Raw genomic sequence first — 14471 nt, 5'->3', positions numbered from 1 at the left:
ATTGCAGAAGGAGTAGAAGAATGAAACAGTAAACAGAAATTGAATTATGCAGTAAAAGTAAACAAGAGATCTCAAAGTGAGATTGAAACAGAAGTTTTTCAATTCTCCACCCAAGATCCAAGATGAAAAGTAAAGGGTGCTTAAACAAGAACAAGGAAGAAGAGAGATCAATTCTCCTCCTAATTCTCCATGATCCAAGTTCAAAGTAAAGAGCTCTCAAAATTACAAAAATGGAAATTCAAAGAAGCAAAAGAAAATTTCAAAGTAAGTAAAAAGGTCTGTAAAAGTCCTCTATAAATCAAACTAACACCTATTTATACACTTCCTAAATTGGATCTAAGAATTTGGGTGGGCTCTAAAATTTGGAGAAGAAATGAATTAATTTGGATTTTTAGTTCAATTTTCAGCCCATGGTGCACCTCCTAGGGGAAGGTTCAGCTCTTGGCAAGAGCTTTGGCCAAGAGCTTTGGTTCCCTCTCCTTCCAAAGTGTTGCGCACGGTCTTTTGTGACAAGAGAACAAAGCTCTTTGCAAGAGCTTGAAAGCTCTTGGCAAGAGCTCTACTTGTCATTGAGGTCCTTGGTTCAAGTCTTGGGTGGAGCACTTGTAGAGCTAATTTCCTCTGCACAAGAGGAGCGCCTAAAGCTTTGCTTCCTTGAGGTGCCCGGTCTAATCCTTGGTGAAGGAAGTTGCTGGCCATTTTCCTTGGCAAATGAGTGGCGCACAAGGCCTTGCTTCCTTGAGGGACTTAGTTCGAACCATGGTGAGTGAAAACAAGCTAATTTTGGCTTGTTTTTCCTTGTGAAGTAGCGCTGGCCCCCTCCCCTTGGTCATGGGTTCAAGTCTTGGTGAGTGCATTAGTGAGCTTTTCCTTCTTGATTTTCTCCAAGGCATGCCCAAAAAAGCTCTTTGGCAAGAGCTTCAAAGCCCTTGGCAAGAGCTTGGCTCTTGTTTTCTTCTTCCATGTGCTCTTGATAAAGCTCTTGGCAAGAGCTTCAAAGCTCTTGGCAAGAGCTTCAAAGCTCTTGGCAAGAGCTTGGCTTCTGATTCTTTGAAGGAAAGCTCTCCACAAGAGCTTTAAAGCTCTTGGCAAGAGCTTTATACCCTTGTTTCTTGAATGCACCCATGCTTCTCCTTCTTTGAGCCACGCTTCTTTTCCTTGTGCCATGCTTTCTTTCTTTGCTTAGATCATGCTCCTTAGGCTACGCTTTTCTTATTTTTTTTCTTTTCTTCACCTACAAGTAATCAAAACAACCAATCAGAGTATCACAAAATTCACAAAGCTTAAAAATCATTTAAAACCAATTAATTTAGTTTAAACTTCATGATTTTGCATCAATTAAAGGGTGGTTGATTGATTCAAAGAAACCATGCAATTCCACTCCAAATTGCTAACTTACAATATAAGAAAGTGCATAAAACCTAATAAAAACAAAGAAAAAGACTAGTAAAACTAGGCTAAGATGACTTGTCATCACAATGCACCTGTTACCTTTCAGTGATGTATAACAAGTGTCTTTTTCGATCTAATAGAGAATTGTCTGGAAGTCTTTATGGATGACTTCAGTGTTTATGGAACTTCATTTGATTGTTGCTTGGAGAGCTTGGCCTAGGTCTTAGCTAGATGTGTTGACAATAACCTTGTCTTAAATTTTGAAAAATGTCACTTTATGGTAAGACAAGGCATAGTGTTGGGACATGTAGTATCTAATGAAGGCATTTCTGTAGACCCGGCCAAGGTCGATGTTATCACCACTTTACCTCACCCCTCATCTATGAGGGAGGTCCACTCGTTTTTGGGACATGCAGGATTCTATAGGCGCTTTATTAAAGATTTCAGCAAGATTGCTTTGCCATTGTCGCGCCTACTCCAAAAAGATGTGAACTTTGAGTTTGACAGTGCATGTGTGAAAGCGTTTGAAGAGTTAAGGAGAGTTCTTACCAAAGCACTGATTGTGCGAGGCCCCAACTGGACGCTACCATTTGAGATAATGTGCGATGCGTCAAATCATGCTGTAGGTGCCGCGCTTGCACAGCGCAATGGTAAACTCCCTTATTCCATTGCTTACTCTTCTAAAACACTGGATGCAGCATAATCCAACTATACCACTACGGAAAAGGAACTCCTAGCCATTGTTCATGCTTTAGATAAATTCAGATCTTATTTGCTAGGGTCTAAGATAATGGTATACACAGATCATGCAGCTTTAAAGTACTTATTGACAAAGAATGAGTCAAAACCTAGACTCATACGTTGGATCTTGCTTTTGCAAGAATTTGACATTGAGATTAGGGATCGGAGTGGATCTCAAAACTTGGTTGCGGATCATTTAAGCCGCCTTGAGAATTTGAAATTTGACCCATTTCTGATCAATGACTCATTCCCATTGGATAGTTTGCATGCTGTGTCGGATAGCTTTCCTTGGTTTGCACCAATGGCGAACTACTTGGTTGCAAAAATCTTCCCTCCCAACTTTTCTAAGAACCAAAGGGACAAGTTGAGGAGTGACTCCAAATACTACATTTGGGATGACCCTCACTTGTGGAAGAGGGGAATAGACCAAGTAATTCGAAGATGTGTGCCGAAATCTGAAATCCAACCTATTCTTGAAGTTTGCCATTCGTCTGAATGTGGTGGCCACTTTGGCCCACAAAGGACAGGTAAAAAAGTGTTGGATTGTGCATTCTGGTGGCCAACCTTATTCAAGGATGCTAACCGGTTCTGTGTGTCATGCCATCAGTGTCAGAAGTCAGGAAATACGTCCCAAAGGGATGAGATGCCTCAGCAACCTATGTTGTTCTGTGAGATATTTGATGTATGGGGCATTGACTTTATGGGACCGTTTTCCAACTCAAGTGGGTATCTATATATTCTGTTAGCGGTTGACTACGTGTCAAAGTGGGTAGAAGCAATACCTTCCCGCCTTGACGATACCAATACCGTCATTTCTTTTATTAGAAATCACATTATATGCCGTTACGGGTCGCCACGAGCAATCGTGAGCGACCAAGGATCCCACTTTTGCAACAAGAAAGTAGAGGCACTACTCAAGTGCTATGGGGTATTGCATAAGGTTGCCACTGCATATCACCCACAGACCAACAGACAAGCGGAAGTGTCCAACCGGGAGATTAAGAGAATCTTAGAGAAAGTGGTAAATCCACAAAGGAAGGATTGGAGCCTCCAGTTAGCAGATGCACTATGGGCGTATAGGACGGCCTACAAGACTCCGTTAGGGATGAGCCCCTTCTGGATCGTCTATGGTAAGGCATGCCACCTTCCGGTGGAAATTGAGCACAGAGCCTATTGGGCGGTAAAGCAGTGTAACATGGATTTCACCAAGGCGGGTGTGGCCAGAAAATTACAACTAGAGGAGCTCGAGTGCCTGAGGATGGAGGCATATAAGAATGCCCGAATATACAAGAAGAAGACTAAATCCTTTCACGATCACCACATCCGAAGGAAGGATTTTCAAGAAGGTGATGAGGTTCTCCTCTACAACTCGAGGCTGCGATTTATGCCTGGCAAGCTCCATTCTAGATGGGAAGGACCCTTCAAGGTGAAAGAGATAAAGCCCTATGGAGTGGTAGAATTGTTTGACACTCAAAGTGACACAACTTTCAAAGTGAATGGACATAGAGTGAAGAAGTACCATGGCTACAAGTCACCAAGAGAAGTGGAAGTGCTCCTACTTGAGGATGCACCAAAAGGAGAGGAAGCTTAAGCGAAGGACCGTCCAACTTAAGGACGTTAAAGAAAAGTGCTTGGTGGGAGGCACCCCACCGTGGTAAGATCTCCTTGTGTATACCTTCTTGATTTTAGCTTTAGATTCTTGTGAATTTTGTGACTTCTTGATGTTGTTGATTGCTTAGGAATGCTAGTTTTATTGTTCTTGTTGGATAACTAGGATGTTCATATAGAATTCATCATTTTGGTATGGATGAATTTTTGAAGTAGAGAGAATGCTATGTTTTGAATAGTGCATGAATTTGTGAGTGTTTTCTTGACTACTAGCTTAAATACCTGCCAGGAATGTGTTAGAATAGCCCTCTCTATGTTGTCTTTAAAAAAAAAGGGAAAAGAGCATCCGCGCATGAGCGCACTGTGCGCGCGCGCGCCGGTGGTCCATTTCTTACTCCTGGGCCAAAAACCCGAGAGTCATGCCCACCTTGTGCCCACTTCATGTCAGGCACCCATGCGCCAGCGTGCATGCCGCCTGCGCGCCCCTTGCAACTTCGCCATCGACGCGCAAGCGCACTGTGCGTGCGTGTGCCGATTGTGAAATATGAAATCCCTGGTACAAATAACCAGAGAGTTATGCCATAACTGTCCCTATTCTGTGCCCGCACTGACGCGCAGGCGTACTTGGCGCATCTGCACCGGCCGCCAATTCAACCAGGCACGCGTCTGCGTACTGTGTGTGTCCGCGCCGGCTGTGCTGCATGCCAACTCTGGTACAATTAACTCGAGAGTTAGGCCTACTTTGTGCCAGGAGCCCAACTCTCTTCATGCGCATGCGCCTGGACGCATACGCATCCCTCGCTCAACTCTCACCGATGCGCCAACGCACCGTGCGCGCGCGCGTCGGTCTCGCGAACTAGTTTTAAAGCTGCGCGCCCTGTTCTGTCCTTCTCTCACCTTCTTTCTTGCTTCTTTCTTCTTCTTTCTCCATCACCTATCTTCTCTTCTCCTTCTTCTTCCAGACTTCACCACCGTCTCCGGCCACTCACCGGTGACCACCACCACCTCTGGTGGCACTACATCTCTTCTATCTTTTTCTCATTTTCACAACAAGAAAATTCTACCTTGATTCCTTTACACTTCTCAAGGTTTTACTTCTTCTACATCTCATCTCTTACTCTCTTTGCTTAATTTCTTTTTCTAGTTAGATGTTTCTTGTGATTCACTTATTTTCTCTTTTACTTGCATGATTACACTACTTGCTTTTTGTTTGTTTACTTTTTCTCTTGCTTTTCCATGGATGTTGAATTTGAGTTTTCATTTGTTTTACTAGATCTTCTTGATTGTCTCTCATTATCTTTGCCAGTAAGGATGTTGTGTGATGATTGACATTTCATTTTGGGCTTCTAATTGGTTGAGTATCTCATAATTACTCATTGCTTGATAATTGCACGTCAAGTGTTCGAGGAAATGCATGAATGTCATTTTGGTTTATTTTAATCATGTACCTTCAGTTTGGTGCTTGATGAGCGGATAATTTATACGCTTTTTGGCATTATTTTTAGTATGTTTTTAGTAGAATCTAGTTACTTTTAGGGATATTTTCATTAGTTTTTATGTTAAATTCACATTTCTGGACTTTACTATGAGTTTGTGTGTTTTTCTGTGATTTCAGGTATTTTCTGGCTGAAATTGAGGGACTTGAGCAAAAATCAGATTCAGAGGTAGAAGAAGGACTGCTGATGCTGTTGGATTCTGACCTCCTTGCACTCAAAGTGGATTTTCTAGAGCTACAGAACTCAAAATGGCACGCTTCTAATTGCGTTGGAAAGTAGACATCCAAGGCTTTCCAGAAATATATAATAGTTCATACTTTGGCCGAGTTTAAACGACGCAAAAGGGCATTGAACACCAGTTCTACGCTGCAGTCTGGAGTTAAACGCCAGAAACACGTCACAAGCCAGAGTTGAACGCCAGAAACATGCTACAAACTGGCGTTCAACTCCAAGAATGACCTCTCCACGTGTAAACTTTAAGCTCAGCCCAACCACACACCAAGTGGGCCCCGGAAGTGGATTTATGCATCAATTACTTACTTCTATAAACCCTAGTAACTAGTTTAGTATAAATAGGACTTTTTACTATTGTATTTGACATCTTTGGATCATCTAATGATTTTTTAGTTCATCTTTGGATCATATTGATCATGTTTGGGGGCTGGCCATTCGGCCATGCCTGGACCATTATCACTTATGTATTTTCAAACGGTAGAGTTTCTGCACTCCATAGATTAAGGTGTGGAGCTCTGCTATTTCTCATGATTTAATGCAAAGTACTACTGTTTTTCTATTCAATTCAACTTGTTCCGCTTCTAAGATATCCATTCGTTCCCAAGAACATGATGAATGTGATGATTATGTGACGCTCATCATCATTCTCACTCATGAACGCGTGCCTGACAAACACTTCCATTCTACATGCAAACAAGCTAGAATGAATATCTCTTAGATATCTAATACAGGGGACCGAGTCCGAGATATTAGAATCTTCGTGGTATAAGTTAGAACCCATGGATGGTCATTCCTGAGATCCGAAAAGTCTAAACCTTGTCTGTGGTATTCTGAGTAGGATCTGGGAAGGGATGGCTGTGACGAACTTCAAACTCGCGAGTGCTGGGCGTAGTGACAGACGCAAAAGGATAGTAAATCCTATTCCAGTATGATCGAGAACCTCCAGATGATTAGCCATGCCGTGACAGAGCATTTGGACCATTTTCACAGAGAGGATGGGATGTAGCCATTGACAACGGTGATGCCCTTACATAAAGCTTGCCATGGAAAGGAGTAAGACTGATTGGATGAAGACAGCGGGAAAGCAGAGGTTCAAAGGAACGAAAGCATCTCTATACGCTTATCTGAAATTCTCACCAATGATATACATAAGTATCTTTATCTTTATTTTCTGTTTATTTATTATTATTTTCGAAAATTCCATAACCATTTGATATCCGCCTGACTGAGATTTACAAGGTGACCATAGCTTGCTTCATACCAAAAATCTCTGTGGGATCAACCCTTACTCACGTAAGGTTTTATTACTTGGACGACCCAGTACACTTGCTGGTTAGTTGTGCGAAGTTGTGAAGTTATGTTTGGACCATGGTATTGTGCACCAGTTTGTTGGTGCCATTTCCAGGGAGAGAACGAACAACAAATTTTACAACCTGAGTAACAAATTCGCATTATCAAGTTTTTGGCGCCGTTGCCGGGGATTGTTCGAGTTTGGACAACTGACGGTTCATCTTGTTGCTCAGATTAGGTAATTTTCTTTTTGTTTTATTTTCAAAAATTTTTCAAAAATCTTTCAAAAATTTCTCATCTGTTTTCGAAAATTATTTTAGAATTTTTAAGAATGAATTCTAGTGTTTCATGGTAACATGTTGAAGCCTGGCTGGCTGTAAAGCCATGTCTAATTCTTTTAGACTGAGGCTTCCACTTATAAGTATATGAAGTTGGATGAAGTTTCAGCTATCGTATGCCTAATTTGTATCTTCTAAAGCTTGGCTGGCTATTAAGCCATGACTAACCCTCAGATTGGAGCTTTAGACTAAGAGTACAAGATTCTTGGAATTCATATTAAAAATTTTGGAATCCTTATTTTTCTTTTTTCACATTAATTTTCGAAAAATCCAAAAAAAAATCATAAAATCATAAAAATAAAAAATATTTTGTGTTTCTTGTTTGAGTCTTGAGTCAATTTCAAGTTTGGTGTCAATTGCATTTTTTCTAAAAATTCTTTGCATTTTTCGAAAATTCATGCATTCAGAGTGTTCTTCATGATCTTCAAGTTGTTCTTGGCCAGTCTTCTTGTTTGATCTTCATATTTTCTTGTTTTGTGTCTTTTCTTGTTTTTCATATACATTCTTGCATTCATAGTGTCTATACATGAAAAATTTCTAAGTTTGGTGTCTTGCATGTTTTCTTTTCTTGAAAATTTTTCAAAAATAAGTTTTTGATGTTCATCATGATCTTCATAGTGTTATTGGTGTTCATCTTGACATTCATAGCATTCTTGCATGCCTTCATTGTTTTGATCCAAAATTTTCATGCATTGCATCATTTTCATGTTTTTCTCTCTCATCATTAAAAATTCAAAAATCAAAAAAATATCTTCCCCTTTTTCTCTCTTAAAATTTCGAAAATTAGATTTGACTTTTTCAAAAAATTTTAAAATTTAGTTGTTTCTTATGAGTCAAATCAAATTTTCAATTTAAAAATCTTATCTTTTTCAAAAATCAAATCTTTTTCATTTTTCTTATTTATTTTCGAAAATTTTTAAAATATTTTTCAAAAATCTTTTTCTTATCCTTACTTCATAATTTTCGAAAATATCATCAACAATTAATGTTTTGATTCAAAAATTTCAAGTTTGTTACTTGCTTGTTAAGAAAGATTCAAACTTTAAGTTATAGAATCATATCTTGTGATTTCTTGTGAGTCAAGTCATTAATTTTGATTTTAAAGTTCAAATCTTTTTCAAAACTAATTTCAATCATATCTTCTTAATCATATCTTTTTAAAACATATCTTTTTCAAAAAAATTTGATTTTAAAATATCTTTTTTAACTTCCTATCTTCTTATCTTTTCAAAATTGATTTTCAAATTTGTTTCAACTAACTAACTAACTTTTTGTTTATTTCTTATCTTTTTCAAAACTACCTAACTAACTCTCTCTCTCTAATTTTCGAAAATCTCTTCCCTCTTTTACAAAAATTCTTTTTAATTAATTAATTGTTTAATTTTTAATTTTAATTTGATTTCATTCCTAATTTTCGAAAATCACTAACTCTTTTTCAAAAATTATTTTCGAAAACTTCTCCCTCTCATCTTTTTCTATTTATTTATTTATTTACTAACATCTCTTCCTCACTCACCAAAAATCCGAACCCCCTCTCTCTCTCTGAGTTCAGATTTTCTCTTCTTCTTTTCTTCTACTCTTCTTTTCTTCTACTCACACAGGGGAATCTCTATACCTGGGAAAAAAGGATCCCTATTATTATTATTTTTCTATTCCCTCTCTTTCATATGAGCAGGAGCAAGGACAAGAACATTCTTGTTGAAGCAGATCCAGAACCTGAAAGGACTCTGAAGAGGAAACTAAGAGAAGCTAAATTACAACAATCCAGCAAGCACCTTTTAGAAATTTTCGAACATGAAGAGGAGATGGCAGCCGAAAATAATAATAATGCAAGAAGGATGCTTGGTGACTTCACTGTACCTAATTCCAATTTACATGGAAGAAGCATCTCCATTCCTGCCATTGGAGCTAACAACTTTGAGCTGAAACCTCAATTAGTTTCTCTGATGCAACAGAACTGCAAGTTTCATGGACTTCCATCTGAAGATCCTTTTCAGTTCTTAACTGAATTCTTGTAGATATGTGATACTGTAAAGACTAATGGAGTAGATCCTGAAGTCTACAGGCTCATGCTTTTCCCTTTTGCTGTGAGAGACAGAGCTAGAATATGGTTGGACTCTCAACATAAGGATAGCCTGAACTCTTGGGATAAGCTGGTCAAGGCTTTCTTAGCCAAGTTCTTTCCTCCTCAAAAGCTGAGTAAGCTTAGAGTGGATGTTCAAACCTTCAGACAGAAAGAAGGTGAATCCCTCTATGAAGCTTGGGAGAGATACAAGGAACTGACCAAAAAGTGTCCTTCTGACATGCTTTCAGAATGGACCATCCTAGATATATTCTATGATGGTCTGTCTGAATTAGCTAAGATGTCATTGGATACTTCTACAGGTGGATCCATTCACCTAAAGAAAACGCTTGCAGAAGCTCAAGAACTCATTGACATGGTTGCTAATAACCAGTTCATGTACACTTCTGAAAGGAATCCTGTGAATAATGGGACGCCTCAGAAGAAGGGAATTCTTGAAATTGATACTCTGAACGCCATATTGGCTCAGAACAAAATATTGACTCAGCAAGTCAATATGATTTCTCAGAGTCTGAATGGAATGCAAGCTGCACCCAACAGTACTCAAGAGGCATCTTCTGAAGAAGAAGCTTATGATCCTGAGAACCCTGCAATAGCAGAGGTAAATTATATGGGTGAACCTTACGGAAACACCTATAACCCCTCATGGAGAAATCACCCAAATCTCTCATGGAAGGATCAACAAAAGCCTCAAGAAGGCTTTAATAATGGTGGAAGAAACAGGTTTAGCAATAGCAAGCCGTATCCATCATCCACTCAGCAACAGATAGAGAATTCTGAGCAGAATCCATCTAGCTTAGCAAATTTAGTCTCTGATCTATCTAAGGCCACTGTGAGTTTCATGAATGAAACAAGGTCCTCCATTAGAAATTTGGAAGCACAAGTGGGCCAGCTGAGTAAAAGGATTACTGAAATCCCTCCTAGTACTCTCCCAAGCAATACAGAAGAAAATCCAAAAGGAGAGTGCAAGGCCATTGATATAACCATCATGGCCGAATCCAAGGAGGAAGGGGAGGACGTGAATCCCAAGGAGGAAGACCTCTTAGGACATCCAGTGATCACTAAGGAGTTCCCCTCTGAGGAACCAAAGGAATCTAAGACTCATCTAGAGACCATAGAGATTCCATTGAACCTCCTTATGCCCTTCATGAGCTCTGATGAGTATTCTTCTTCTGAAGAGAATGAGGATGTTACTGAAGAGCAAGTTACCAAGTTCCTTGGTGCAATCATGAAGCTGAATGCCAATTTATTTGGTAATGAGACTTGGGGAGATGAACCTCCCCTGTTCACCAATGAACTAAATGCATTGGATCAACTGAGACTGCCTCAGAAGAAACAGGATCCTGGAAAGTTCCTAATACCTTGTACCATAGGCACCATGACCTTTGAGAAGGCTCTATGTGATCTTGGGTCAGGAATAAACCTCATGCCACTCTCTGTAATGGAGAAACTGGGAATCTTTGAGGTACAAGCTGCTAAAATCTCATTAGAGATGGCAAACAATTCCAGAAAACAGGCTTATGGACAAGTAGAGGACATAGTAGTAAAGGTTGAAGGCCTTTACATCCCTGCTGATTTCATAATCCTAGATACTGGGAAGGATGAGGATGAATCCATCATCCTTGGAAGACCCTTCCTAGCCACAGCAAGAGCTGTGATTGATGTTAACAGAGGTGAACTAGTCCTTCAATTGAATGAGGACTCCCTTGAGTTTAAAACTCAAGGACATTCTTCTGTAAACATGGAAAAGAAGCACAGTAAGCTTCTCTCAAAACAGAGTCAACCAGAGCCTCCACAGTCAAACTCTAAGTTTGCTGTTGGGAGGCCACAACCAAACTCTAAGTTTGGTGTTGAACTCCTATATCCAAACTCTAAGTTTGGTGTTGGGGAGTCTCAACAATGCTCTGAACATCTGTGAGGCTCCATGAGAGCCCACTGTCAAGCTATTGACATTAAAGAAGCGCTTGTTGGGAGGCAACCCAATTTTTATTTATCTAATTTTATTTTTATTTTTATTTTTCTTTCATGTTTTATTAGGTTCATGATCATGTGGAGTCACAAAATAAATAGAAAAATCAAAAACAGAATCAAAAATAGCAGAAGAAAAATCACACCCTGGAGGAGGATCTTACTAGCGTTTAAACGCCAGTAGGGAGCATCTGGCTGGCGTTCAACGCCAGAACAGAGCATGGATCTGGCAATGAACACCAGAAACAAGCAGCATCCTGGCGTTCAGACGCCAGAAATGCACACTGAGGAAGAGCTGGCGCTGAACGCCAGAAACAAGCATCTGGCTGGCGTTCAACGCCAGAAATATGCTGCATCTGGGCGCTGAACGCCCAGAACAAGCATCAATTCGGCGTTTAAACGCCAGAATTGCATGCAAAGGCATTTTACATGCCTAATTGGTGCAGGGATGCAATTCCTTGACACCTCAGGATCTGTGGACCCCACAGGATCAACTCAGCATCTGTGGACCCCACAAGACCCCCACCTACCACCACTCATTCTCTTCCCTCTTCTCAATGTTCTTCCTCTCTTCCCAATAAACACTCTTTCCCAAAACTCTTCACCAATCACCTCAATCTCTCTTCCCTATCACCACTTCACCACTCACATCCATCCACTCTTCCCCAAAAACCTACCTCATAAACTCCACCTACCTTCAAAATTCAAACCAATCTCCCACCCAAACCCACCCTATATGGCCGAACCTTAACCCCCCCTCCCCTCCCTATATAAAGCCCTTCCTTCTTCCTCATTTTCACACAACACAACCCTCTCTTCCCCTTCTTGGCCAAATACACCTCTCCCTCCTCTCCTCCATATTTTCTTCTTCTTCTTCATCTATTCTTTCTTCTCTTGCTCGAGGGCGAGCAATATTCTAAGTTTGGTGTGGTAAAAGTATAATCTTTTTGTTTTTCCATTACCATTGATGGCACCCAAGACCGGAGAATCCTCTAGAAAAGGAAAAGGGAAGACAAAAGCTTCCACCTCCGAGTCATGGGAGATGGAAAGATTCATCTCCAAAGCCCATCAAGACCACTTCTATGATGTTGTGGCCAAGAAGAAGGTGATCCCCGAGGTCCCTTTCAAGCTCAAGAGAAATGAGTATCTGGAGATCCGACATGAAATCCAAAGAAGAGGTTGGGAAGTTCTAACAAACCCCATTCAACAAGTCGGCATCCTAATGGTTCAAGAGTTCTATGCCAATGCATGGATCACTAGGAACCATGATCAAAGTAAGAACCCGAACCCAAAGAATTATCTCACCATGGTTCGGGGGAAATACTTAGATTTTAGTCCGGAAAATGTGAGGTTGGCGTTTGACTTGCCTATGATGCAAGGAGATGCACGCCCCTACACTAGAAGGGTCAACTTTGATAAAAGGTTGGACCAAGTCCTCATGGACATATGTGTGGAAGGAGCTCAATGGAAGATTGACTCAAAAGGCAAACGGGTTCAACTTAGAAGACTGGACCTTAAGCCTGTGGCTAGAGGATGGTTGGAGTTTATCCAACGCTCCATCATCCCCACTAGCAACCGATCTGAAGTTACTGTGGATCGGGCCATCATGATCCATAGCATCATGATTGGAGAAGAGGTGGAGGTTCATGAGATTATACCTTAAGAACTCTACAAGGTGGCTGACAAGTCCTCCACTATGGCAAGGTTAGCTTTTCCTCACCTCATTTGCCATCTATGCAATTCGGCTGGGATTGACATAGAAGGAGACATTCCTATTGAGGAAGAGAAGCCCATCACTAAGAAAAGGATGGAGCAAACAAGAGAGCCCATTCATGGAGCTCAAGAAACACGTGAGGAAGCTCATCATCAAGAAATCCCCGAGATACCTCAAGGGATGCACTTTCCTCCACAGAATTTTTGGGAGCAAATCAACACCTCCCTAGGAGGACTAAGTTCCAACATGGGACAACTAAGGGTGGAACATCAAGAGCACTCCATCATCCTTCATGAAATTAGAGAAGATCAAAAAGCAATGAGGGGAGCAACAAAGACAAGGAAGAGACATAGAAGAGCTCAAGGACATCATTGGTTCCTCAAGGAGGAAACGCTACCATCACTAAGGTGGACTCATTCCTTGTTCTTACATTCTCTATTTTTCGTTTTCTCTATGCTAAGTGTTTATCTGTGTTTCTGTCTTTATTACATGATCATTAGTGTCTAAGTGTCTATGCCTTAAAGTAGTGAATATGAATCCATCACCTCTCTTAAATAAAAAATTTTTTAATTCAAAAGAACAAGAAGTACATGAGTTTTGAATTTATCCTTGAACTTAGTTTAATTATATTGATGTGGTGACAATACTTTTTGTTTTCTGAATGAATGCTTGAACAGTGCATATGTCTTTTGAAGTTGTTGTTTAAGAATGTTAAATATGTTGGCTCTTGAAAGAATGATGACAAGGAGACATGTTATTTGATAATCTGAAAAATCATAAAAATGATTTTTGAAGTAAGAAAAAGCAGTGAATACAAAGCTTGCAGAAAAAAAATGGTGAAAAAAAATAGAAAAAAAAAAGAAAAAGCAAGCAGAAAAAGCCAAAAGCTCTTAAAACCAAGAGGCAAGAGCAAAAAGTCAATAGCCCTTAAAACCAAAAGGCAAGGGTAATAAAAAGGATCCCAAGGCTTTGAGCATCAGTGGATAGGAGGGCCTAAAGGAATAAAATCTTGGCCTAAGCGGCTAAACCAAGCTGTCCCTAACCATGTGCTTGTGGCGTGAAGGTGTCAAGTGAAAACTTGAGACTGAGCGGTTAAAGTAAAGGTCCAAAGCAAAAGAAGAGTGTGCTTAAGAACCCTGGACACCTCTAATTGGGGACTTTAGCAATGCTGAGTCACAATCTGAAAAGGTTCACCCAATTATGTGTCTGTGGCATTTATGTATCCGGTGGTAATACTGGAAAACAAAATGCTTAGGGCCACGGCCAAGACTCATAAAGTAGCTGTGTTCAAGAATCAACATACTGAACTAGGAGAATCAATAACACTATCTGAACTCTGAGTTCCTATAGATGCCAATCATTCTGAACCTCAATGGATAAAGTGAGATGCCAAAACTATTCAAGAGGCAAAAAGCTACAAGTCCCGCTCATCTGATTGGAGCTATGTTTCATTGATAGTTTGGAATTTATAGTATATTCTCTTCTTTTTATCCTATTTGATTTTCAGTTGCTTGGGGACAAGCAACAATTTAAGTTTGGTGTTGTGATGAGCGGATAATTTATACGCTTTTTGGCATTATTTTTAGTATGTTTTTAGTAGAATCTAG

General features: G+C 40.1%; 1 non-coding gene across 1 annotated transcript; it reads right to left on the bottom strand.

Annotated features, from left to right (window-relative positions):
* Positions 1-9300: 9300 nt before the first annotated feature.
* LOC112746366 (small nucleolar RNA R71) lies at positions 9301-9408 on the bottom strand. The gene has a single exon (XR_003174255.1). It is a non-coding gene; the product is annotated as a small nucleolar RNA R71 (small nucleolar RNA).
* Positions 9409-14471: the final 5063 nt, after the last annotated feature.

This window comes from Arachis hypogaea, chromosome 14, assembly GCF_003086295.3.
Source record: "Arachis hypogaea cultivar Tifrunner chromosome 14, arahy.Tifrunner.gnm2.J5K5, whole genome shotgun sequence".
Classification (NCBI taxonomy): Eukaryota; Viridiplantae; Streptophyta; class Magnoliopsida; order Fabales; family Fabaceae; genus Arachis; species Arachis hypogaea.
This window is presented reverse-complemented; position numbering and strand designations above follow the sequence as displayed.